Raw genomic sequence first — 25,783 nt, forward strand, 5'->3', positions numbered from 1 at the left:
GTTCAATATCCCTGTCATGCTCTTCATGAATGCCAGCACATGTTGGTTGTGCAACACCAACTCTGTCGATAGATTGATCATGGTTCAAAACAAATGTAGATTCTGGAATGGAAGAAAACAAGACAGTGTCATATGGAGGATGATCAGAATACAAACACGGAGGTTGAGGTACAAAATACATGTGATGAGGTATGGGAATCACAACCAAGTTTGTGCAAAAATCAGAAGGAGCGATGTTGGGAGGTCATGATGGTTCAAAAAATGTGTGTTCATGCTCTCCCACATCACTCTGCATTGGTGGAGTTGTTTGATGAGGGGAAGAAAAACAGTCACTTGTGATAGCGACCATGTCTATTTATGATTGCGCAGCTCCATCACTGAAGTATGTTGAGCGAGGTTTGAAATTGAAATTATTCTTGGGATGGGTTGACTTGTTAATACAGTGCTCGAATCTATCCCAAAGATAAGGAAATTTAATCTGGCTCTTTGGAACATGAAACTGCAAATCACAGAAGTGCCACCAAAAATCCATAGGTGATTCATGCGGAACCTTCCGTTGTTGCAACAGTTTTTGGTCAAAATATTCTGGATCAAAATGATAGAAAGTATCTTCAATGAGATCATAGAAGTGCTCAAGTGAGTGCAGGCTGTCAGCCGGTACGCTGCACAACCACCGATGTTGAGATTCGTGAAGTGTGTACACAAGCAACAGACTGGCATGTTCATTAGAACATCCATCATCCTTGTTAAGCATGGCAAGGAAGTCATGTAAGAACTCAGGCCAGTCCACTTTGCCTTCACCATCATGCGTGCATGTGGACAAGAGATCGAAAAACTCCCTCGTAATGGTAACAGATTCGGCATGCGAAACACATTGTGGAGGGAGGAGAGTGAAAGAATCCATGTTAGATATGAAAAGGTTCAAGATAGGATGAGAGGACATAGCTTGTCATCTGGCCCTCCTCCTAGCACCAAAAGTGTTGATGGTGCTGGACCCGCCAACATGTTAGGGGATCTCCCCGTTAAGAGGTCCCATTTAGACCTCAGATTGTTTGGTGTAGGAGTACCAACAATGGGTTGTACAGTAATGCCTTGACCATGGTTTCGCACAGAGGCAAGTAAGATGTCCTTATTGGTAGCAAAGGTGTGACAGTTGCAGTAAGTCAAGGAAGGTGCATGAGATGTTCTAACACACAGAGAGTGGGATGAGTGCACCCCTTGGAAACCTGTAATAGTACGCGGCTTGGAAGGGAACACATGAGCGAAGCTGCATCACAAGCTGGAAAGCAAGTTAGAAAGCAATCCAAAGTGATGCTTAAACCAACAACACATTTAAAAAACATTCATACATACTTATACAAAATAGTCCATACATGCATGCGTAAGCAAACAAATACATATATCATTTAGAGTAAACAAGATAGCTAGAATACAATACAACATATGCATGAAACGCGCTAGCTTTGTTATATTAAGAGGTGTAAATTTCAGTCATACAATACATCCATGTCCAACCACTAGTTCAAATAGTGGACCGTTACAACCACAACCGCCTGCTCCTCCAAATAGATATACTAGCTCTACACAGTGGAGAAGACAAGGTGCGATACAATAATGTCCAAGCTTTCTCTAAGACACTCCTATCGAAGCTTGCCTAACAAAAAGCCTCTACAATGAGTTATGACAGACTATTTATAGCAAAGGGTGTGGTGGCCCTTGACATTCCCCTTTGCGACAGTTCATCTACCCTCATGACTCTTCATCTACTCTATGACTGTTACATCCAACTATCAACACTTGAACTTACACTTGACAAGATGTTACATTACAATGCACATGAACCCATGTGGAAAAAATGGCTTGAGAAAGCCATGCAAGACATCACTAACACTCGGACCATTTTGGTGAGACCAACTCTTTGACCTTTGTGGTGAGACCAACTTGTTGTGGTGGGGTGGCCCTTGACATTCCCCTTTGTGACATTCATATACCCTCACGACTCTTCATCTACTCTATGACTGTTACATCCAAATATCGACACTTGAACTTACACTTGACAAGACATTAAATTACAATGCACATGTACCCATGTGAGACAAAATGGCTTGAGAAAGCCATGCAAGACATCACTAACACTTCGATCATTGTGGTGAGACCAACTCTTTGACAACCTTGTGATGGTCAATGGTGGCAAAATGATGCCAAGTTTGGTCATCTGTGATGTTTTTCATGCATTGAATGGTGACATCTTGTCGAATCGAACTCTTGCCTTCCTTGCATCAAGGTACATTGATATGGCTCCTCCATCCAACTCGTTTCATAGCACACGCATGGCTATCCTGGGTGCGACCGAACCAACAACATGTTGATGCATAATGTCTGCGCTGATCTCAAAGCATGTGCTGGTGTTCACATGCATCAACTTGTCAAAATACATGTTCAGCTCCAGTTGGACTTGTTTCTTGTCTTTGCCTCAGTGAGTGTGCCAAATGGGTGAGATCGCATGCATGCGCAAAATGATATGCATGCTGTTGAATTCCCTTGCATGCGATCAACAACATTGCTCACCTTTTCTACTCCATGCTAGCTACTGGGATGGATCTATAACTTGTATGGGCACAGTTTCATTCATCTATACATGTTGCGCCCCTTGTTGTACCTATTCTTGTTGCAACTCATTCTCTCGTCTATGCAGCTCTTGTTCTTCCTTGAGTTGATGCTTCATCACATGCAACTCCTCCTTTATTCCGTTCTCTGCCTTCGCATGACCTTCATATCGCACCATCACCTCATAGCCTCAATATCCAAAGCTTCTCTCGTCATGAGTGGATCTGCTTCGAACTGGCAACTTTTGCTCTGCCTCTATGTTGTCAACAACCTTCCTCTTTCATTCATCGCACACAGGTGTGCTGCCTTCTACTATTGTTGATGGTGCTACTCGCTGTGATGTCATTTCCATTGATCTCGATATCATTTTCCATGAAAACCTTGATGTCTTCGTGGATAGGAAAGTTCATAGACACTTGATCGTCTACATCCTCAACTGTGCTCTTAATAGTGTCTTTGATTCTACTCTCCTAGAAGCGGTTCTACTTGTGATTTTGAGAGACAGACGAAAACCTGTGATGCCTAGAGACATAGCAACACTCATGGAAAGCAATATGTCAGTCGAAAACCAAGCAAACTTGAGGACATTTGAAACATACCTGTGTGTTTGAACGTGAAAGTTATGCAATTTTTGTCAGGAGGTCAAGAGAATGACTGCCAAAACTGTGCAAGACACAGTTCAGGCTGTCAGGAGGCTGGTTGACTGCTAGAACTACACAATGCACAGTCCAGCCTAGCATGCTAAGGACTAAAACTGCGCAATGTGCAATTTCAGTCAGCAGTGACATGCAACTAGCAAACTGCATTGCGTCATTTCTGGGACTAGGAGGATACTGCCTCCAACAATTGCACAATGCAAGTCTGGAGGTCAGTGATTGGCCAGGTTTGCGTAATTTCTAGAGGGAAGGCATAGCCTTTGCTTTCAGAAACGTGTAGTACTAGTCGGGCAAGGCATGGTCTGGGCCAAGGCAGCCTAGTCTGGCTGACAGGCAACTGAAAACATGAGAAGTTTGAATGCATGGTGAGATGAGTGAAAACAAGAGTGAGTGATGATACATGCAAACAAAAAGTGAAGGATTTAGAAAATGGGAAAGCATGCATGTGTGTGAAGTAAGTCCCCGCGATGACGATCGTTCATGCAAAACAGTGTCATGCATGCAACAGCAGTGAAATGAGAGAAAAAAACTAAAATGATGCTTATACAAGAAAACATACATCAAAACGACAACAAGCGCTCATTGAAATCAAGTAGACAACACTCACACAAAGCGAAACACAAAAAGCAACAAAAATGCAACGCAAGACATGAAAGACGGGCTTACCCCAAGCCAGTTGAGCTGAATGTGTCGATGACTCCTAGATGTATTGTGGGATGTCAAGTTGCAAGGTCAATGTGAGGAATGAGTTCTGCAGCATTTGGTTGATGAGTTTTGATCAAATTGAAGTTGTGACAGACATGCCACAAATACAGGAAATGCGGCACTTGGCAGGAGGTTTCTAAAATGATCATTGCATGTAACCTCCAACTACTAAAAATAGATCCTTGAATCGAGGGATGGATTTGCATGCTGCCTTGGGAGAATAATTCCATGCATGTAAATAAGTTTTGTTCGGTCCCGGAGGGAACCGGTTAACCCAACTACACATGCAACAATCTGCTCAGCTGAGGGGAAAAATCACATTTCTGGGATGGAGCTTGGCTGGCTACCAAGAGGGATTACGAAATTTCTACGTAGAGCAGCTGACTGCTGCCGAGAATTGCGCAATTTCTAGGCTAAGCAGCCCTGCTGGAAGGAATTGTGCAATTTTCTCAGTGAACAGTGACATGCTTATTTATGCAATTCTAGAGCCCAATAGGCTGCCAGACATAATTGCCCAATTTATGGAGAGAAGGTTGGCCGACCACCAGAATTGCGCAATTCCTTGAGGGAGTTGCTCAGCCTGCAGCTAGACCAAGTCCGGAGAAACAACCTATGAGGGGGATGCAACAAGCTTTGATGGATAGGTTGTCATTCTGCAAGAAAATCACTGAAGTTTGCGTACTTGACAAGGCAAGACATGATACTGTGAAAGGTTGGTAGGGAGGCTCCAAAACAAAGCTAAGGAAAAATTTTGGAGGGTGGTTGTAGCCACTACAATAGATTCTAAAATCTGAATTATTCTAAGAAGATAAAGAACGTAATTTGTTTGAATGTACACTCTATCTCTAGCTTAAGAATTTTATGTTTTCTACTAAATATTAAAATTATAATTCTTAACTGATTTGTTTTTAATTGGATCTCTAAATATTTTCCTCTCCTTCACATCATAGATCTTAAAGGATCCAATGAATTTGCGTAACCTACATTGTAATTTTAGCCTATAAACTTTCTAGTTGATCACCTCAAACTTGTGACTCCATTTTCCCAATGGCCTTTCTTCCCACTTTCAACCCAACAACACAAAAAACCAAAACCTAAACTTAATAGTTAGCCTAATACCTTCAGTCAAACAAATCTAAATCTTAAAGAGAGATCCCTCTCTGAAATAGGAAGGGATAGATTCCCAGTTTCCAAAGTAGTTCTGTGGTTACCTCTGTGATTTTTTCCGCAACCTAAAAAATTAATGAGTGATAACATCCTAGCGACCATATTGGGGAAGAACGGTTTAATCTTTCTCAGGAAAAAGTATCAAGTTTTAGATTTGGTTGTTGACGGTGGACAAGAGTTAGACATATGAATGTTGAATCATTCACTTGGCGACTCCAAACAATTTCAAGTTGATCAAAGACTCCACTGGTAGCAAGATCCAGAGCTCATGCCTTTCTAGAATCGATTGAGATCATATTATAGGATTTCCAAATCGAATGGCTTTCATAGATTGGCAAACTTATTTACCAAAATTCAAGGATCAGGAAAAAGAGGATGTTGCTTTTCACTTGGTCAAGTTTCACATGCATGTACATACGCTAAAAATTCAGTTTCCTGAAGAATGCCTAATGAAGGTGTTCATGGCAACTTTTGAGGGAAATGCAAGATCTTGGTATGAAAAATTGTCTGTTGCTAGTATATGTTCCTTAACGAATTTTCATACTTTTTTTATGAGACATACAAAGAATATTATCCATGTTTGTTGCTGGTTCAAAACTGTTGTGATCATTTTGAATTTTTTATTCAATATCTAGAATGTTACTATGAAGACCATCAGTTCATGGACAAAGAGATACTAGAAGCTTTAGATGAAAATTATTTTCAACATCATGAATAGAAAGTAGAAGCTAGCTGCCACAATAATCATGAAAATTCTCAGACAATAGTTTCTTCCTTGGTTGTTGATGAAATAAGACAACATGGTATTGGAAGTCATGTTCCTTCACCTGAATTTGATGAAAGTTTGCAACTATCTTACCAGCTTGTGTGTGACCAAGTTAGTGATGAGGGTAGTCAATAAACGCTTTCTACTTTTCATTCATTTTCCGACTAAATCATGAAAAGAGAAGAGGTTATCTCAGATCCTTTTGAAGATCAAGATGAAATTACTGTTGAATTGAATAAAGGGTCCTTTTTAGACAACCCTACTGCACATGGTATTGTTGTTATATCTGATGACATTCAAGAACATTCAGAGTGCTCGCCTATTGTAAATGGAAAGGATGATAAATTTACTGAAGTTTTTTCATTTGAAAATGGTCATAAGTTTTATAATCATCACTCTGATAAAATAGAACAAGAAACAATTTTTCTTGGTTCTTTTGAATATCAAAATGACATTTCCATCGAAATACATGAGGATCCATTTTCAAATTTTCCTCAAACATATCAGGCAGTTGTTTCATCTAAATATGTTCTAGAGTATACAACACATCTTTGCAATGTGGATGATGAGAGTAAAAAAAACAATTTACTACCACTCTATTAGAAGGGGAAAATTTTCAACACATAGAAAAACTAGTAGTTTGGCATCAGGTTTGCTTTCTTGCTTTAAATCATATAGAAGATCCTATTTTGCATGTTTTCCGTGATCCTTTGGTCAGTTTATTGCAGTCATCAGTGAAGGTAGAATTTGATTCGTTCATCAATATAGGTATTGGATCCAGATGGAAGTTTGAGTTTTTATTCTATGAGATTTTATTTTTCTTTGAAGACAATGTGAGTAGGGGGAATCTAGAAACCACGTGTTTGATTCACTACATTGGAACTTTTATTTCACTTAATTCAGCAGTTGATATCAGTTATTAGAGTGAGTAGGTGTGATGAATAAGCTCCACTCTTTGAGCATTCTTTTCAATTTTTAGAATATAGTTCAGATTTTGGTTTAGAGAATGGATTTGATTCAGTTTGAAGAGTAGAAAAAATTATCAATTGGTTTTTAGTTGCAGTGGTTTCATGGCAGAGCATGTCGTAGGCTTGGGATCAACCCAATCGATCAAGCTACTAGTTTACGTTTTTCTTTGACACCTCACTGGGAGGATGTCATTACCATTGGAGCCACTGTTAGGGATCTATAGTATAGGTAACCTATTTGTTCAGTTATCTATTTTGGAAATTTGTTGGTAAAGTTTAGACTATGAATCACTAGGTTTCATAGCCTAAAGGTTTGCTTGTCCAAGGAGCCATTTAGTTCTTGAACTCTGGTGGCCAAGACAAAGTACGGATGTTTGAGAGATTTTTTACATATAAATTCCGGGTCAGATCATATGGAAGTTGTTTTCAGGGTAAATGCTCAGAAGAAGCTTTCTAATGGTATATCTAGTGCTTCAAATCGGCTTCTCAAAACCACAAGAAAAGAAGTAAGCCTAAGTGAGAAATTATTTATTGCAATTATCAAAATTAAAAAAATAATAAATACATCCAAACTCTAAAACATTAAAAACATATTTATCATGTGTTAGCCAAAGTCATAAATTCAAAAGTCAAAACCTATGGCCCCACCCCACACTTCAAGCATTAATTTTCTCTAGATGTTAAAAGGCCTCGAGATATGTGAAAATTAAAATCAATGGTTATAAATATATTCCGGACCCCTCCCAAAAGTTGTTTTTACATTTACCTTTTTTTACAATTGGTACCCTCTTGTTAAATTAGACCCCCCTCCTCCTAAACCACTTCCTACCTACCTCCCGCCCCCCCCCCCCCCCTCTAAAAAACCATTTTTACAATGATATAAATATCATTATATCTCGCGGGAAGGACATTTATGATATATGGAGGGAAGTTCATTTTCCATTGGATTAATTGAATTTAAGTTTGGATATATTTTTTAAATGAAGCTACAACTAAAAGTAAAAGGAGGATGAGTCAAATACAGGGAAAATTTTAAGGATGGAAATTTATCTTAAAGATTAGAAACCCTCTTGTTAAATTAGACCCCCCTCCTCCTAAACCGCTTCCTACCTACCTCCACCCCCCTCTAAAAAACCATTTTTACAATGATATAAATATCATTATCTCTAGTGGGAAGGACATTTATGATATATGGAGGGAAGTTCATTTTCCATTGGATTAATTGAATTTAAGCTTGGATATATTTTTGAACTGAAGCTACAACTAAAAGTAAAAGGAGGATGAGTCAAATACAAGGAAAATTTTAAGGATGGAAATTTATCTTAAAGATTAGAAACCTTGGCGAATCTTACTAATCCAGAATATGCAAACAATAAAATGCTTGGTGATATTTTAGTAAAAATATTCAAACTTCTAATGATTTTATATAGTATCTATAAAGTTTTGGCGATTTTTACGATAGTTTTTTTTTCTCTTATAAAATTTGGGCGAATAATTTTTAGGAAAAAATGGGAATTGGCGAATCATTTTTTTGGAAAAATCATGTAAAATTAGCCCATCTACAAATATTAGCCCCTAAAATTTTCCCTCATCAAATATGACTGAGGTTAAAGGAAATTTACAAGTCATAAATTTATGAAAAAAATTTACAGGTGCCTGTAAATAAAGTTACCAGTGAAAACAAAATTTTAGAGAGTTGAAAAGTATATAAAGAAAACAACACAGGAGTTCCAAAGTCCATGGATTTAGAAAACAAGCCATGGATTTTGGAAAAAACATGTTGAATTGAAAATTGGTTTTATAAATCATTCAAACTAAATATTTTGAAATTTAAATTATGAATTTCATCATAGTATTTAGAAATATTATTCAAAAACATATTTCTTTTCCCAATTTATTTGTGAGAAAAGAAAGTGTTTAAAGGATGATGAAAACCAAAAAACGAAAAAAATAAAACTCAAAGGTAGAGAGCAATTAGATTTAAGAGGGCAGTTAGCTAATTTCGTAAAGATAGTTTCAAACCCGTTTTCAGATTTCAAAGGCATGAAGATCAGTCTAAGAAACTTGGCATCAAAAGATCAACAGATTAAAGATCAAATAGTAGATTTCTAGCCGTCAATGAACCAATTCCATATTTCAATGTACAATACTCGAAGGTAGTTTAAAGTTTCCAGCACATAAATTAGACATGTTATTTTATCTTTAGTTTATTATGAAGAATTTTTCTAGAAATAGCCACACTCAACAACTATTCACTGTAAACTCTAAAAAAAAGATCAGAAATAGTATGGAATTCCTATTACTTATTTATATTTTGGAAATGTCTACATGTTTTTGGTAGATATTATTTGTAATAAATTTTATACATATTTTTCTAGAAATTAGTAGATAATATTTTGTAAATCAATTCCTTTTTGGAATCTGATATTAGTTTAGCAGAAAAATTATAAATATGTTGTAATAAGACTTACAAGTTGTTGGGACTTGTTTGAAGAAAATGACTTGTACTATAAAGCAGCTCACAAAGCCACCATTGATCATATTTTCAGTAATATAGTGCAATCATTATAGGATTCTTGTGTCATTTTTATTGGTGAAGTGCATCTCTCTTTTTCAATTTGTTTTCTTTTTATTCTTAAATGTGATTCTAAAATATGAATTATTGTAAGAACATAAAGAACATAATTTTTTTGAATGTACACCCTGTCTCTAGCTTAAAAATAATTTTTATGTTTTCTACTGAAGATTAAAATAAAAAATATTAACTGCTCTGTTTTTAATTGGATATATAAAACATTTTCCACCTTCACATCATAGATCTTAAAGGATCCAATGTATTTGTCTAACCCGCCCTGTAAGTTTAGCCTATAAAATCTGTATTTGATCACCTCAAACCTGTGACTCTATTTTCCTAATGGTCTTTATTACTAGTTTCAACCCAACAACACAAAAATGCCAAACATGAACGTAATAGCTAGCCTAATACCTTCGGTCAAACAAAGCTAAATCTTAAAAATAGATCCCTGTCTGAAACTGGAAGGGTTAGATTCTCAGTTTCCAAAGTGGTTATGTGGTTACCTCTGTGACTTTTTCCACAACCCCAAAAATTACGGAGTGATAACATCTTGGCAACTATATTGGGGAAGAACGGTTTAATCTTCCTTAGGAAAGAGTATCAAGTTTTAGATCTGGTTGTTGACGGTGGACAACAGTTAGACATATGAAGGCTGAATCGTTCACCTAGCGACTCCAAACATTTTCAAGTTGATCTAAAGAATCCATTAGCAGCAAAATCTAAAAATCAAGATGAGTTCTCAATCTAGAAGGTATGCACCTATGAATCGAGATCATATTATAGGATTTCCAAATTGAATGCTTTGAATAGACTGGAAAAATTATTTACCAAGATTCAAGGATCATGAAAAAGAGGATGCTCCTCTTCACTTGGTCAAGTTTCACATGCATGTACATAGGTTAAAAAATTATTTTCCTGAACACTACCTGATGAAGATGTCCATGGAAACTTTGGAGGGAAATGCAAGATCTTAGTATGAAAATTTTCCTGGTGCCAGTATATGTTCTTAAAGGAATTTCATGTTGTTTTTTATGAGGAATACAAATAATATTATCCATCTTTGTTGTTGGTTCAAACCTATTGTGACCATTTTGAAATTTTATTCAATATTTAGAAGGTTACTATGAAGATGATCAGTTCACAAATGAAGAGATACTAGAAGCTTTGGATGAAAATCATTTTCAACATCATGAACAGAAAGTAGGAGCTAGCTGCCATAATAATCATGAAAATTCTCAGACATTAGTTTCTTGCTTGGTTGTTGATGAAATAAGACAACATGCTATTGGAAGTCATGTTCCTTCACCTGAATTTGATGAAAGTTTGCAGCTATCCTGCCAGCTTGTGTGTGACCAAGTTAGTGATTAGGGTAGTCAATCAACTCTTTCTACTTTTCATTCATTTTCTAACTCAATCATTAAAAGAGAATAGGTTACTCAAATCCTTTTGAAAATCAAGATGAAATTATTGTTGAATTGAATAAAGGGTCCTTTTTAGACAACCCTATTGCACATGATATTGTTTTTTTATGTGATAATATTCGAGAACATTCAGAGTGCTTTCCTATTGTAAATGGGAAGGATGATAAACTGACTGTTGTTTTTTCATTTGAAAATGATCATAAGTTTTACAATGATAACTCTGATAAAATAGAACAAGAAACAATTTTTCTTAGTTCTTTTAAATATCAAAACAACATTTCCATCGAAATACATGGGGATCCATTTTCAAATTTTCTTCAAACATATCAGGAATTTGTTTCATCTAAATATGTTCAAGAGTAAACAACACATCTTCGCATTGTCGATGATGAGAGTAAAATACATTTTACTATCATTCTATTCAAACGGGATCACTTTCAATGCATAGATAAACTAGTAGTTTGGAATGAGGTTTTCTTTCCTACTTTAAATCATCCAGAAGGTCTTATGTTGCATTTTTTCCACGATCCTTTGGTCAGTTTATTGCAGTCTTCAGTGAAGGCAGAATTTGCTTGGTTCATCCATACAAATATTGGATCTAGATGGAAGTTTTAGTTTCCACTCTATGAGTTTTGCTTTTCCTTTCAAGATAATGTGAGTAGGAGGCAATCGAGAAACCAAATTCTTGATTGGCTGCATTGGAACTTTTCTGTCACTTAATTTAGCAGTCGATATTTGTTATTAGAGTTAGTAGGTGTGATGAATAAGCTCCACTCTTTGAGCATTCTTTTCAGTTTTCAATATACAATTCATATTCTAGTTTAGAGAATGGATTTGATTTAGTTTGAAGAGTAGAACAGATTATCAATTGGTTTTTAGTTGCAGTGGTTTCATGGCAAAGCATGTCGTGAGCTTGGTATCGGGCTAAAGGATTATGCTGCTATTATATGATGTTTTTTGGCACCTCACTGGGAAGATGCCATACACATTGGAGCCACTATTAGGGTCCTATAATATAGGTAATCTATTTGTTCAGTTATCTATTTTGGAATTTTTTTGGTAAAGTTTAGACTATGAAGCACTAGGTGTCATAGCCTAGAGGTTTGCTTGTCCAAGGATCCATTTATTCTTGAAGTATGATGGCCAAGAAAAAATATGGATGTTTGGGAGATTTTTTGCATATAAATTCGGGGTCAGAACATATGGTAGCTGTTTTCATGGTAAAGTGCTCAGAAGAAGCTTTCTAATGGTATATCTGGTGCTTCAAATCAGCTTCTAGATTAAAAGGTAGATCAAGATGAAGTCGACTTCTCAAAACCACAAGCAAAGAAGTAAGTCTAAGTGAGAAATTATTTATTGGAATTATCAAAATTAAAAAAAATAAATACATCCAAACTCTCAAACACTTAGAAACATATTTATCATGAGTCAGCCAAAGTCATAAATTCAAAAGTCAAAACCTATGGCCCCATCCCGCACTTCATACATTAATTTTCTCCCAATGTTAAAAGGCCTCGAGATATGTGCAAATTAAAATCAATGGTTATAAATATATTTCAGACCCCCAGCCCCTCCGAAATTAAATAAAGAAGGGGGGGTCCAAAAAGTTGTTTTCACTTCACCCTCTTGTTAAATTAGACCCCTCTCCTCCTAAACCACTTCATACCATTTTTACAATGATTTAAATATCATTATATGTGGTGGGAAGTACATTTATGATATATGGCGGGAAGTTCATTTTCCATTGGATTAATTGAATTTAAGCTTGGATATATTTTTGAAATGAAGCTATAGATAAAATTAAAATGAGAATCAGTCATAATATGACTGAGGTTAAAGGAAATTTACAAGTCATAAATTTATGAAAAAAACTTTGGATTAATTGAATTTAAGCTTGGATATATTTTTGAAATGAAGCTACAGATAAAATTAAAATGAGAATCAGTCAAATATGACCTGAGGTTAAAGGAAATTTACAAGTCATAAATTTATGACAAAAACTTACAGGTGCCTGTAAATAAAGTTACGAGTGAAAACAAAATTTTATAGAGTTGGAAAGTATATAAAAAAATATTTCATACATTTATAAATGAGTTTTATGGATAGAAGGATAAGTAAATGAAGACTTATAGATGTATATAGAATTTACAGGTACATGTGAAATGAATTTACAGAGGAAGGTGAAAGGAGAAACAACACATTGTTTTTTAAAACAACACATGAATTCCAAAGTCCATGCATTTAGAAAACAAGCCATGGATTTTGGAAACAACACATTGATTTGAAAATTGGTTTTATAAATCATTCAAAATAAATACTTTGAAATTTAAATTATGAATTTCATCAAAATATTTGGAGATATTATTCAAAAATATATTTATTTTCCCAATTTTTTTGTGAAAAAATAAAGTGTTTAAAGGATGATGAAAACCAAAAAATGACAAAAATTAAAACTCAAAGGCAGAGAGAAATTAGATTTAAGAGGGTAGTTAGCTAATTTTGTAAAGATATTAAAACCTATTTCTAGATTTCAAGGACATGAAGATCAGTCTAAGAAACCTAGCATCAAAAGATCAACATATTAAAGATCAAATAATAGATTTCTAGCAGTCAGTGAACCAATTCCAGATTTCAATGCACAATACCCGCAGGCAGTTTAAAGTTTCCAGTAGATAAATTAGAGATGTTATTTTATCTTTAGTTTATTATGAAGATTTTTTCTAGAAATACCCACAGTCAGTAACTATTCACTGTAAACTCTAAAAAATAAAAGAATAAATAAATAAATAAATATTATTCATATTTTCCAAAAATTATTAGAGAATATTTTGTAAATCAATTCCTTTTTGGAATCTGATATTAGTTTAGTAGAAAATTTACAAATATGTTTTAATAAGACTTATAAGTTGTTGGGACTTGTTTGAAGAAAAGGACTTGTACTGTAAAGTAGCTCACAGAGCCACCATTGATCATATTTTCAGTAATATAGTGCAATCATTACAGGATTCTTGTGTCATTTTTATTGGTGAAGTGCATCTCTCTTTTTCAATTTGTTTTCTTTTTATTCTCATATGTGATTCTAAAATCTGAATTATTGTAAGAAGATAAGGAAAAAAAATTGTTTAAATGTACACTCTGTCTCTAGCTTAAAAATAATTTTTATGTTTTCTATTGAAGATTAAAATCAGAATTCTTAACTACTCTATTTTTAATTTGATATCTAAATATTTTTCCACCTTCACATCATAGATCTTAAAGCATCCAATGTATTTGTCTAACTCGCCCTGTAAGTTTAGCCTGTAAACTCTGTATTTGATCACCTCAAACCTGTGACTCCATTTTCCCAATGGCCTTTCTTCCCAGTTTCAACCCAACAACACAAAAACTCCAAACCTGAAAGTAATAGCTAGCATAATACCTTTAGTCAAACAAAGCTAAATCTTAAAAAGAGATCCCTCTCGGAAACTGGAAGGGCTAGATTCCCAGTTTCCAAAGTGGTTCTAGATTCCCAGTTTCCAAAGTGGTTCTGTGGTTACCTCTGTGATTTTTTCCGCAGCCTCAAAAATTACGAAGTGATAACATCCTGGTGACTATACTGGGGAAGAATGGCTTAATCTTCCTCAGGAAAGAGTATCAAGTTTTAGATCTAGTTGTTGAGGGTGGACAATAGTTAGACATATGAAGGCTAAATCATTCACTTGACGACTCTAAACATTTTCAAGTTGATCTAAAGAATCCACTAGCAGCAAAATATAGAAATCAAGATGAGTTCTCAATCTAGAAGCCATGCACCTATGAATCGAGATCATATTCTATGATTTCCAAATCGAATGCCTTGAGTAGATTTGGAAACTTGTTTACCAAAATTCAAGGATCAGGAAAAGGAGGATGCTCCTCTTCACTTGGTCAAGTTTCACATGCATGTACATAGGCTAAAAATTCATTTTCCTAAACACTACCTGATGAAGATGTTCATGGAAACTTTGAAGGGAAATGCAAGATCTTAGTATGAAAATTATCCTAGTGCAAATATATGTTCTTTAAGGAATTTTCATATTCTTTTTTATGAGGAATACAAATAAGATTATCCATCTTTGTTGCTAGTTCAAACATATTATGACCATTTTGAAAGTTTTATTCAATATTTAGAAGGTTACTATGAAGATGATCAGTTCACAAACGAAGAGATCCAAGAAGCTTTGGATGAAAATCATTTTCAACGTCATGAACAGAAAGTAGAAGCTGGTTGCCATAATATTCATGAAATTTCTCAGACATTAGTTTCTTGCTTGGTTGTTGATGAAATAAGACAACATGCTATTGGAAGTCATGTTCCTTCACCTGAATTTGATGAAAGTTTGCATCTATCCTTCCAACTTGTGTGTGACCAAGTTAGTGATGAGGGTAGTCAATCAACTCTTTCTACTTTTCATTCATTTTCTGAATCAATCATTAAAAGAGAAGAGGTTGCTCAAATCCTTTTGAAAATCGAGCTGAAATTACTGTTGAATTGAATAAGCGTCCTTTTTAGACAACCCTATTACACATGATATTGTTGTTATACGTGATAAGATTTGAGAACATTCAGAGTTCTTTCCTATTGTAAATGGGAAGGATGATAAACTGACTGTTGTTTTTTCATTTGAAAATGATCATAAGTTTTATAATGATAAATCTGATAAAATAGAACAAGAAACACTTTTTCTTGGTTCTTTTAAATATAAAAACAACATTTCCATTGAAAATACATGAGGATCCATTTTCAAATTTTCCTCAAACATGTCAGGGATTTGTTTCATCTAAATATGTTCAAGAGTATACAACACATCTTTGCATTGTGGATGATGAGAGTAAAATACAGTTTACTATCATTCTATTCAAAGGGGATCAGTTTCAACACATAGAAAATTTAGTAGTTTGAAATGAGGTTTGCTTTCTTGCTTTAAATCATCCAGAAGGTCTTATGTTACATTTTTTCCACGATCCTTTGGTCGGTTTATTGCAGTGATCAGTGAAGGTAGAATTTGCTTGGTTCATCAATACAGGTATTGGATCCATATGGAAGTTTGAGTTTTTATTCTATGATTTTTTCTTTTTCTTTGAAGACAATGTGAGTAGGGGGCAATCGAGAAAGAAAATTCTTGATTGGTTGCATTGGAACTTTTCTGTCACTTAATTTAGCAGTTGATATCTATTATTAGAGTGAGTAGGTGTGATGAATAAGCTCCACTCTTTTAGCATTCTTTTCAGTTTTCAATATACAATTCATATTCCAGTTTAGAGAATGGATTTGATTTAGTTTGAAGAGTAGAACAGATTATCAATTGGTTTTTTGTTGTAGTGGTTTCATGGCAGAGCATGTCATAGGCTTGGTATGAGGCTAATGGACTAGGCTACTAGTCTATGATGTTCTTTGGCACCTCATTGGGAGGATTCCATACACATTGGAGCCACTTTTAGGGTCCTATAATATAGGTAATCTGTTTGTTCAGTTATCTATTTTGGAAATTTGTTGGTAAAGTTTAGACTATGAATCACTAGGTGTCATAGCCTATAGGTTTGCTTGTCCAAGGAGCCATTTAGTTCTTGAAGTCTGGTTACCAAGAAAAAGTATGGATGTTTGGGAGCATGGAAAATTTTAGGGGCGAATGTTCACCCTTTAGCGAAATTAAGGGGTTTTAAATTTTTAGTGGGTGAATATTTTGTATCATAGTACATTTTTACAAATCACCTCAAATAGCCCACCTTATTTTAAGGGAGAGGGTAAAAAAGGTAAATTTAGCCCTTGAAATTAGGAGTTACAACCTTCCATTCGCCCTAATTTTCAAGAATAGATTTTATTTAAGTGAATCCTATGGGCCAAATACCATATTTATAAAAGAGGTATGGTAAATTAATAAAAATATAAATAAATGAGAGGTATGGTAAATAAATAAAACATTTTTTATATTTACTCCATAAGTCACCTTATATACATGCAAGGGTGTAAACAAATAAAAATATAAATAAAGTGGAGGTATGGTAAATAAATAAAACCTCTTTTTATACTTATTCAAAAGGTATGGTAAATAAATAAAAATATAAATAAACTAGACGTATGGTAAATAAATAAAACCTCTTTTTATATTTAGTCCATAACCCTCTTTCTATTTATGAAGGCTCAAAAAAGAGGTTTTATTTAAGTGAATCCTATGGCCCAAATACCATATTTGTAAAAGAGGTATGGTAAATTAATAAAAATATAAATAAACGAGAGGTATGGTAAACAAATAAAACATTTTTTATATTTACTCCATAATTCACCTTATATTTACGAACACTCAAAAATGCGTTATATTTAGGTGAAACCTATGGGCAAAATACTATGGGTCAAATACCATGGGCTAGATTATTATTAATACAATGAAAAAAATATTATTAACCCTAATATTAGTATTAATAAAAATAAAAATGGCAGATGGCATTGACCCATGGTATTCACGTGGAATGTAGCCTATTTAAATGGGGGAATTAAACTAGCATAGATCCATCTTTACTCTGGATCTACTAAGCATAGAGTGAAAAAATATTTGATCCCTCTGGGGCTTGGTGGATCAAGAGTAAAAATGGATGTTGTAATTTAATGTATGTTAAACATTTTAACTTGGTTAAAATTGAAAACAAAATAAAAATCAATTATTAATTTTATTAATTTTTATAAATTACTAATAGCAATTTTTAAGCTCCAGGTTTATGATAACTCATGATATTGACCCATGGTAATAGCATGGTATTCATGTGAGCATAGACTATTTAAAGGGGAAATTCTATCATCTTAGATCCATCTTAATTTTGGGTCTACCAAGTGCTTAGAGGGATAAATAGATTTCATCCCCCTAAGAGTGGTAGATGTGGAGTTAAGATGGGTATAGGTTGGTTTTTATGATAATGAAGATATTAAATAGACTTAGGAAATTATATTTTAAAAACATCTTAAGGTGAATGGTTAAAGCTACATTTAGTCACTTCACAAAATTTAGTAAAAAATACCAATATCTCCATTAAAATTGGTTTTTCTAATTTAACAAAAAAAATTCAAAACAATGAAACCTTATCACTCTTTCCGAATCACCCTCACAGAAGATTTCTCACCATTTTTCAATCATTCTCAATATGATACCTTCATGAAAAAGTTTAGGTACTGATGTTGGATTAGTTGTTTGAAAAATAAGTTGGTTTGTACAACCTTTCATCTTCTATGCTATTCTTAGTTTGTCCTGTAGGGGTTGGAGCCATTGCACCATATTTTCCTAAAAGGTGGAGATTGTTCACCAAAAGGGAAATTAATCTACATGTTACAACGCTGTTAAAAATGCAAGGCCTATGAGGGTAGTCAATTATGCTAATAAGCAATTTAGATTGGAAGAGACGTAATTAAATTTTATTATTTAATTGAAGATTTCTAATTAAAATAATAATAAATCTACATTTATATATTCATATATTGATTGGAAGGATTCTCACAATGGTCACTTCTTTCAATTAGATCCCCTTAAAGCCTTTGGGATACCTAATACTTTCTTATATAATATAGTTGGGGCTTGCTACTTGTTGGCGTGTTGGGGTAAACAAACTTGATGCGGGGTTTTTTTTTTATTTTTATTTTTTATTTTTTTCGCAGTTGGAGTCTATGGAATAAGAAAGAAATTTGATAACTTGAAAAAAGTGGTAGCTTGACAAAAGTTGTAGAGAAAAGATTAATCTCTCCTACCTTGACAAAACTCGTTTTCAATATCAACACCTACAAGAACTTTGTTGTGGAATATTATCGAAACTAATAGAAGGATATGAAAGAGTGTATTGTAAGAACCTTCACAAACATGGCCACTGAAACTTGGAACATTGTTTGTAGGAAGAGAAAATTATGTTTCTTTTTCCAAACATGTATGTTAGTATATTACAGTTTAATGAATATGTTTTCTTATTATCATATATGGTTTCATACTTTAACAAAACATTCGCCAAGACTTCACAATGTTTTATTATTCAGTAAAATATTTGCCAAGATCTTACAAGATAATATAATCTGGTGAGAGATTCACCAAAAAAATTATATATACATATTATATTATTGATAAAATCGCCTCCCATTTTTCCTATGTATCATGGGGATTAGCCCATTTATTATACATATAAATTTAGGGTGGTTCTTAAAATTTTCCTTGTGTGGGAGATTTTTTCATATAAATTTGGGGTCAGAAAATATGGCAGTTGTTTTCATGGTAAAGTGCTCAGAAGAAGCTTTCCAATGGTACATTTGGTGCTTCAAATTGGCTTCTAGATTAAAAGGTAGATCAAGATGAAGTCGACTTCTCAAAACCACAAGCAAAGAAGTAATACATCCAAACTCTAAAACATTAGAAACATATTTATCATGCTTCAGCCAAAATCATAAATTCAAAAGTCAAAACCTATGGCCCCACCCCACACTTCATGCATTAATTTTCTCCCAATGTTAAAAGGCCTCAAGATATGTGCAAATTAAAATCAATGGTTATAAATATATTCCAAGCCCCTCCGAAATTAAACGAAGAAGGGGGGTCCAAAAAGTTGTTTTCACTTTTACCCTTCTTCTTTTTTTACAGTTGTCACCCTCTTGTTAAATTAGACCCCGTCCTCCTAAACCACTTCCTACCTACCCGCCTCCTCTCAAAAACCATTTTTACAATGATTTAAATATCATTATATCTGGTGGGAAGGACATTTATGATATATGGCGGGAAGTTCATTTTCCATTGGATTAATTGAATTTAAGCTTGGATATATTTTTGAAATGAAGCTACAGGTAAAAGTAAAAGAGAATGAGTCAAATATGACTAAGGTTAAAGGAAATTTACAGGTCATAAATTTATGAAAAAAAAATTACAGGTGCCTGTAAATAAAGTTATGAGTGAAAATAAAATTTTAAAGAGTTGGAAAGTATATAAAGAAATATTTCATACAGTTATGAAATATTTTTGTAAATTAGTTTTACAGATGAGTAAAATAAGACTTATATGTGTAAGTAGAATTTACAAGTACATGTGAAATGAATTTACAGAGGCGAAAGGGGAAACAACACATCTTTTTTTAAAACAACACATGAGTTTCAAAGTCCATGGATTTAGAAAACAAGCCATGGATTTTGGAAATGAATTTACAGAGGAAGGTAAAAGGAGAAACAACACATCGTTTTTTAAAACAACATGAGTTTCAAAGTCCGTGGATTTAGAAAACAAGCCATGGATTTTGGAAACAACACATTGATTTGAAAATTTGTTTTATAAATCATTCAAAATAAATACTTTGAAATTTAAACTGTGAATTTCATCAAAATATATGGAAATATTATTGAAAAACAAATTTATTTTCCCAATTTTTTTTGTGAGAAAATAAAGTGTTTAAAGGATGATGAAAACCAAAAAACAACAAAAATAAAACTCAAAGTAAGAGAGCAATCGGATTTAAGAGGGTAGTTAGGTGATTTTGTAAAGATAGTTTCAAAGTTGTTTCTAGATTTCAAGGGCATGAAAATCAGTCTAAAAAACCTAGCATCAAAAGATCAACAGATTAAAGATGAAATAGTATATTTCTAGCAGTTGGTGAACCGATTCCATATTTCAATGCACAATACTCGCAGCCAATTAAAAGATGAAATAGTAGATTTCTAGCAGTCGGTGAACCAATTCCAGATTTCAATGCATAATACTCGCAGGGAGTTTAAAGTTTCGAGCAGATAAATTAGAGATGTCATATTATCTTTGGTTTATTACGCAGAATTTTTCTAGAAATAGCCACAATTAACAACTATTCACTGAAAACTCTAAAAAAAGATCAGAAATAGTATGGACTTCCTATTACTTATTTATATTTTGGAAATATCTACATGTTTTTGGTAGATATTATTTGTAATAAATTTTATTCACATTTTCCAGAAATTATTAGAGAATATTTTGTAAATCAATTCCTTTTTGGAATATGATATTAGTTTAGCAGAAAATTTATAAATATGTTTTAATAAGACTTATAAGTTGTTGGGACTTGTTTGAAGAAAAGGACTTGTACTATAAAGCAGCTCACAGAGCCACCATTGATTATATTTTCAGTAATATAGTGCAATCATTACAGGATTCTTGTGTCATTTTTATTGGTGAAGTGCATCTCTCTTTTTCAATTTGTTTTCTTTGTATTCTCATATGTGATTCTAAAATCTGAATTATTGTAAGAAGATAAAGAACAAAATTTGTTTGAATGTACACTCGGTTTGTAGCTTAAAAATAATTTTTATGTTTTCTACTGAAGATTAAAATCAGAATTCTTAACTGCTTTATCTTTAATTAGATATCTAAATCTTTATCCACATTCACATCATAGATCTTAAAGGATCCAGTGTATTTGTCTAACCCACCATGTAAGTTTTCCCTGTAAACTCTGTATTTCATCACCTCAAACATGTGACTCCATTTGCCCATCCCTCTTCAGCGGAACATCCTGCAGTCTTATTGTTACCATATCGTACGGATGTTCACAAATACTTTTCATTCAATATTCAAACAAATTAAATATGGGTTTGACTGTAACAAAGCCCTTCTTAATTAACTCATACTCTCACAGTCATAAAGACATATTCTGTTTCTAAGATTTTCAACCACTGTAATAAATTATTTCATTATTCTGTAACATTTACAGAATCTCATAATTTTTGGAAAGAAATAATTATACTTATATGTTTTGATCTGGACTTGTCAAGAAACTAAACTAGGAAAATACTACTCTTCCCTACCATTGAGAACGACAATCACGTTCAGTTCTCCCCCTGAGCTTCTTAACTTCTAGAACAATCAATTTAATAGTGACCTATCAAGGTTAGTTCACAGGCATCAAGACCCACTCCAACCTAAACTTACAAACTCTTGTTTGTCTTGGAGTTTTCCAGTGTCTCAAGTCTAGGTCAAGAAATACTCCTCAAACAACGTCCTCCCACACATTTCCAACATTTTGTTTAGGCTCTTTCTTCTCTTTCAAGGTGTTTTCAACTTTTTTTTGCCAACCCCCTTGTTTTCCCACTAAGATCTTTTTATCTCTAGAGATTGAGAGAATCATAAATGTCACAATTTTATTGAAGTTTAAAGAATTCATTTAGGGTCATTCGAGGGGTTCCAAAACTCATCACAAATTTCTTATTAAACAAAATAATAAAAATAAACCTTTTAACATTTAGAGTTTCACTTGACTTTCCCTCTAAGCCTTTAATTACTGGAGTCTCATATAGTAAAATTAAATGACAATAAATAATAAATATTTACATTAACTAGTGGTGTTACAGTTATACCAAAATATATAAAAGTGTACCTTCTTTTCCTGTTGAATGTTGTTGAAAACCATATCACCCATGTTTGTACTCCTAAGCTAGTTGGAGGCCAAATCATATGTGACTATTTATGACATATATTTGAATGGGTATGCTCCAATTTAAAATGTGTGTTTCCCTTATATTGTTGATTATGTGTAAAAATAATGAAGACTTTTTTTCTTTTTTCTTTTTTTTTTTTTCCTAAATTTAAGATATATTATAATTAGTCAATTTAAAAAAAAAATTATTAATTTGGAAATTAGATACTTCCAATAACATTTTTGTTAATATTTATTAAATTTAATTACAATTATCATGTTTAGTGTTTAAATTGTTTATTTAAATAATGTTAAAATCTAACTCTATAGTAAATGTATTACAAACTTTATCCATGAACATCCATAACTTTATTAAATAAAAACTACTATCCATCCTCCAAAAATAATTCATATGTACTATAAACCTTCCTCAATAAATATTCATAATTTTATTAAATTCAAACTACTATCTCTTATTTTATTTTTTTTTAATTATATTTAAAAATCAATTTAGTAATATATAAAACTATACCGAATGCACCTCAATTTAGGATTTAAACTTTGAGATATTATATCTATTAAACCTAGATATATCAAATCTCTCAAGATGTAAACATTTTTTTAGTACAGAACATGAGAAAATGTTTACACCTCTAGAAATCAAGAATGTTGGTGTTATATATATATATATATATATATATAACATAAGAATACCATGGGTTGTGTGATGATCCCGGGTAACATGTAAATATAGAATGTTACTATGGTAAGAAACTAATGTGAGTTGTTAATTATTGTTTACTGAATGACATTATTTATTTATGAAATTTAATATATTGGGATATATATCCTGAAATGTTGGCAGCCTCTTGGTGGAGGATTTTTTTTAAGAAAAGAATCAGTTATGAAACTGAAAAAAACTACCTCTCACACAGGAAAAGTCCTGGGAAGGAAAACCCTTGGGCTGTTGGGACAGACGGGGGGAGAAAGATTCCAAGAGAGGAAAGAGAAAGAGAGAAAGGGTTAAGTCTGGTAAAGACCAGATAACCCAAGCACAGAGGTGCATGAGTCTTGTTGAGGGCTGCAGGCCTGCAAGACAGCTCGGGGGGAGAATCCAACGTGACATGGATCTCAAGGTTGGGAGGATAAGAGCAAGTATGATTGCAGGTGAACTTCTGGAGTAAGAACTCCTGTAACTGATTGACCAGGTACGAGCTATTTACAAAATTAGACAACGGTAAATAGAATACTGAAGTACATAGATAGAGTACATTTGAACCTGAGTTTCTCTTAATTAGCTAAATGCAAATGGAAAATAACAGTGGGTGTCTGTAAAATAGAAACAGTACGTACAGCTCAAATAAACATCTGGAAATTAGTTATTTAAGACCGTAAATGAGATAATCATTTGCTGTAAACAATTCAGGTTATTTATATATATATATAACAGTATGAAACCCTAGTGTGGTCCTGAAAGACCGCAGTAGTTGTGCAAGATAGTTATGAACAGTATAAATGAACAGCATTACACGGCACGGTATCCAGCTACGGCATGGCGCCTAGCCAGAACAGTGAAAGATACATTTGAAACTATCAGAACAGTAGAGAGATATAGTTGAAATACCCGTGCTGTAAATATTGATAACGAAGCAGTAAATAGACAAGAAACAAAACAGACCCCTGTACCAAGGGTTCGAATATATCATTACATTTTAATCATGTATGAAAGCAATCAACTGGGTTATCATGCTATGCTATGCCAGGACTCATCCGGCTAAACGCACCAGTAAACCCTTACAAATAATAACTGAAAGTCAAACATTGTGTCATTTCAGGGTATAACGCAGCCGTGGGAAACGGCCGCGTACCCTGTGTTGGTATAGATATATATATAACGAATCAAGGCATATGATTGCATAATAAACCTTGTAACGAACCAAATGCGTATGACTGCTTAGAAAACCTTATATCACATTAACTCACGGTAACCAGAGAAATAACGTTAAACGAGCTGAAAGAATGCTATTCTAAACAAGATGGATGGCGTATAAGGCAATGACGGCTTTGATACAACTCGACAGAGCATAGAAATATAAACATTGTATCCACAGAGGAATAAAGGAAATGCAATAACATTAAGTCATATGATTAACCCCTGATGGGTACAGCAAAAACAACATATATTGAAGGACCTGAGAACCGATAAGTGCCATATAAATGTTCATAAATCAAAAACGACGAGCTGAGAAGTTCTATTAAACATTTAAAAGCATGAGAAACAATTTGGGGTAAATATACAGACTTCGATTTAAACCAGTTCAGGCATGGAGGCCGTGAACCCTTAACCAAATGTACATACATCAATCGGCATATATGCCAGGAGCCACATTCTACTTAAGCCTGAATACGTTAAATGAAATACAGGTTCCGGCATGAAGTGGCCGACCGCAAATCGTAACCTAGGGTTTGGAACGATTGCAGAACCTGAGACATATAAAACAGAGAGCGCCATGAGACACTTCTCTGGCCAAGAGATCGACGCTAAATCAAAACTCTGATGCATAACCTTTCTCAAATAGGGGAAAATCTCAGTTCCGCATCTAACCTAGGTAAGAGAACATACCTGTGAGCGATTTGAGACAGCACAGTCAGTCCGCAAGCGGTAGGAGGCCGTCGATGCGAACTCACCTGTGCATTGACAATTATACCATAGTTAGCTCATGAGCAGTCAATCCAAACTAACAAGTTCTGAGGAAATGAACGCACTGTATACACATACATGAACAGTCGAATAGTATGCAGGCGGCAACAGTTGTATTATACCTGAAGCAGCGAAGTAAAACCTGATAGGCGTTGCAGAGGAGGACCGCCGAGCTGGGGAGTGTTCGGCCTCACCAGACTTGCACAAATGAACCAAACCAAAAGACTCGGTGGTATATGAATCACCCACCAAACCCTTGGGCGATTCTGAGCCCTTAGATGTAGGTAATGAATCTCCATCGTCCATTCAAGCGGGAGTCTGGCGTGAAAACCCACAGCGAGTCAACCGAGGAGTCACATGGCTTCACGCCAGATCCACGCCACCTGGCAAAGGGTTGGTGAAGTGGTTTAAGTTTCCGTCAACCACCTGGCGCCGGAGCTGGTTAGGGAAACAATCCGGTGATGATCCGACCGTGACTTAACATTAACTTCCAAAGTTTACCAAACGATAACACCATATAGTATTATGTCAGGAGTGAGACATATGTATTGTTAAGGTTTGGTTTATATGATAGCACATAACACTTAATAACGATGCCTTTGAATACCTATTTCCTTCGCTGAGTAGATGGGTGGATTAAGGGTAATTAAGCCATGTAAAAAAAAAATTATTATCATTACATATTTATCGATGGTATCGTGACAATGTGGTATCAGAGCTAAAGTTTCAATACTGTGGCCTCTGGAGCAGTAAGATCCAGTTGCATGGAAGATCATCTTATATATATATAAGGAAGAATTAATTCAGC

This window comes from Pinus tabuliformis, chromosome 4_2 (assembly GCF_031772625.1).
Source record: "Pinus tabuliformis cultivar Carrire ecotype Pingquan chromosome 4_2, CPIR1, whole genome shotgun sequence".
In the NCBI taxonomy this organism is placed as follows: Eukaryota; Viridiplantae; Streptophyta; class Pinopsida; order Pinales; family Pinaceae; genus Pinus; species Pinus tabuliformis.